Source organism: Aplysia californica, unplaced genomic scaffold (assembly GCF_000002075.1).
Source record: "Aplysia californica isolate F4 #8 unplaced genomic scaffold, AplCal3.0 scaffold00507, whole genome shotgun sequence".
NCBI classification, from domain to species: domain Eukaryota; kingdom Metazoa; phylum Mollusca; class Gastropoda; order Aplysiida; family Aplysiidae; genus Aplysia; species Aplysia californica.
The window spans coordinates 213,370-216,441 of NW_004797777.1; the positions used below are offsets into that span (position 1 = coordinate 213,370).

The 3,072-nt window shown below is 42.2% G+C and overlaps 1 protein-coding gene and 1 long non-coding RNA gene across 2 annotated transcripts in view; both read right to left on the minus strand.

The window, feature by feature from the left end:
• Positions 1-3,072, minus strand: part of LOC101852950 (sodium/hydrogen exchanger 9) — a gene marked incomplete in the record, with an annotated part of 46,934 nt that overhangs the window by 41,432 nt on the left and 2,430 nt on the right.
• On the minus strand, positions 1,521-3,066 carry LOC118478338. The gene is made up of 2 exons (XR_004858966.1): positions 2,730-3,066; positions 1,521-2,676 (listed from the first exon to the last, which is right to left on the minus strand). It is a non-coding gene; the product is annotated as an uncharacterized LOC118478338 (long non-coding RNA).

The following is a 3,072-nucleotide window of genomic DNA, read 5'->3' on the forward strand; positions in this document are numbered from 1 at the left end:
CTACCAATGTTGTACTTGGCCTACCAATGTTGTACCAATGTTGTACTTGGCCTACCAATGTTGATGTTGTACTAGACCTACCAATGTTGTACTTGGCCTACCAATGTTGACCAATGTTGTACTTGGCCTACCAATGTTGATGTTGTACTAGACCTACCAATGTTGTACTTGGCCTACCAATGTTGTACCAATGTTGTACTAGGCCTTCCAATGTTGTACTTGGCCTACCAATGTGGTACTTGGCCTAGGCCTACCAATGTTGTACCAGGCCTACCAATGTTGATGTTGTACTAGGCCTACCAATGTTGTACTTGGCCTACCAATGTACTAGACCTACCAATGTTCTACTAGGCTTACCAATGTTTTACTTGGCCTACCAGTATTGTACTAGGCATACCAATGTTGTACAAGGCCTTGTTGTACCAGGCCTACCAATGTTAATGTTGTACCAGGCCTACCAATAGTGTACTAGGCATACCAATGTTAATTCTGTACAAGGCCTTGTTGTGCCAGGCCTACCAATGGTGTACACGACCTTGTTGTACTGGGATTACCAATGTTGTACCAGGCCTACCAATGTTGATGTTGTACTAGACCTACCAATGTTGTACAAGGCCTACCAATGTTGACGTTGTACCAGGCCTACCAATGTTGATGTTGTACTAGACCTACCAATGTTGTACCGGGCCTACCAATGTTGTACTAGGATTACCAATGTTGTACTAGGATTACCAATGTTGTACTAGGCCTACCAATGTTGTACTAGGATTACCAATGTTGTACTAGACCTACCAATGTTGTACTAAGCCTACCAATGTTGTACCAGACCGACCAATGTTGTACACGGCCTACCAATGTTGACGTCGTACCAGGCCTACCAATGTGTATGTTGTAAAAGGCTTACCAATGTTGTACTAAGCCTACCAGTGCTGTACTAGGCCTACCAATGTTGATGTCGTGCTAGGCCTACCAATGTTGTACTGGGCCTACCAATGTTGTACTAAGCCTACCAGTATTGTACTAGGCCTACCAATATTGTACTAGACCTACCAGTATTGTGCTAGGCCTACCAATGTTGCACAAGGCCTACCAATGTTGATGTCGTGCTAGGCCTACCAATGTTGTACTGGGCCTACCAATGTTGTACTAAGCCTACCAGTATTGTACTAGGCCTACCAATGTTGCACAAGGCCTACCAATGTTGATGTCGTGCTAGGCCTACCAATGTTGTACGAGGCCTACCAATGTTGTACTAGGCCTACCAATGTTGATGTTGTACTAGGCCTACCAATGCTGTACGAGGCCTACCAATGTTGTACGAGGCCTACCAATGTTGATGTTGTACTAGGCCTACCAATGTTTACGAGGCCTACCAATGTTGTACGAGGCCTACAAATGTTTTAGGCCTACTAATGTTGATGTTGTACTAGGCCAACCAATGTTGTACTAGGCCTACCAATGTTGTACTAGACCTACCAATGTCTTCTTTAAAAGAATTAAAACTATTCAACACAATGCTGCACGTTTAGTCTGCTAAACCTCTTTAATTTACGACATTGCACTGGCTTCCTGTTGAGAAAACAATTGTGTACAAGTTGGCCACCCTATGTCACAAATTCTTGAATGGTAACGCGCCATCATTATAATGAAATATGTTCAGACTGTACATTCCAACTCGCAGTTTAACTTATTAATGTCATCGAAATACACAAAAAAATTAAAAAATCCTTTTACCATCTATGAAACTTAAAACAATGGGTGAAAGGGCATTTGACTTTGAATACCAAGGCCCCAAGATCTGGAATGCTTTGCCAAGTACTTTAAGAGAGATCAAATCTTTTGATTCATTCAAATGTCAGCTGAAGTCATTTCTGTCTTTAAATATTAATAAGATGAAATAAAGTTAGAAACGTTAAAATGCACTGTACATTTTTATTCATTTTTTTTTTTTTTTTTTGGGGGGGGGGGGGGGGGATGAGAAAACTAAATGAAATGATCTCTCCCCCGCCCCTTCAAGGAGAGGCGTCAGCTGACGTGTGTGTGCCACAAGGACCTTCCAACAAATACTGTAGAACCTCCGCGCTCTGCAACCACGGTGTGAGAAATAGAGGCCCGTTCTGAGGGTGGCTGGAGGGTGCCACAGGGTAGATCCTTCTTCTTTTCATTTCGTGTGTCTGTCTTTTGTCCCAGCATAAAATGACCGTTATTGTTGATGTGCTTCTGTTTACTCAAACAAACAAACAAACAAACAAACAAACAAACAAACAAACAAACAAACAAAAACATTTCCTGCTTTTGGGGATGAAAAGTTGAGACAACGAGACCAAGGAAAACCCCGCGTAAGCTGTGCATATTTCTGTAGTGTATAATGTACACTCGACTTTCTTGCTCTCTCATATCATCTCCACGGAACTCTCTGCTCTATTCTCCCTCTATTCTCCCTCTATTTTCCCTCTCACGGGCATTCTATGTACATGTCAGGGTGAGGGTTAGGAGGGGTGGACCACCTGGTGTCGCTGATAGCATTAGCAACAACATGGTCGCTAGAGATGGGTGACTTCTCCAGCATGAGTGTCCTTTGACACTGCCCACCTATATGACCTTTGACACTGTCCATCTATATGACCTTTGACACTGTCCATCTATATGACCTTTGACACTGTCCATCTATATGACCTTTGACACTGTCCATCTATATTATGACCTTTGACACTGCCCATCTATATGACCTTTGACACTGCCCATCTATATGACCTTTGACACTGCCCATCTATATGACCTTTGACACTGCCCATCTATATGACCTTTGACGTGCCTTTTATCAACGTTTTCACTTAAATCCGTACAGAAATCGGTTTTTTAATGGACATAAAAAGTTTTGAACCGTGCTCTAAAAGTTAATATTAAAATATTTCCCAACTGACTGGAGAATGTCGATCTTTGATTTGATCATTTGGCGAGTGACTACTTTCACCACACTGCCACGTACGTACGACAGGAGTTACAAAACAGGCCAAACAGGTGCAAACTACATGTGTGACCAACTGTACCTTTGTTATAATAATATATATA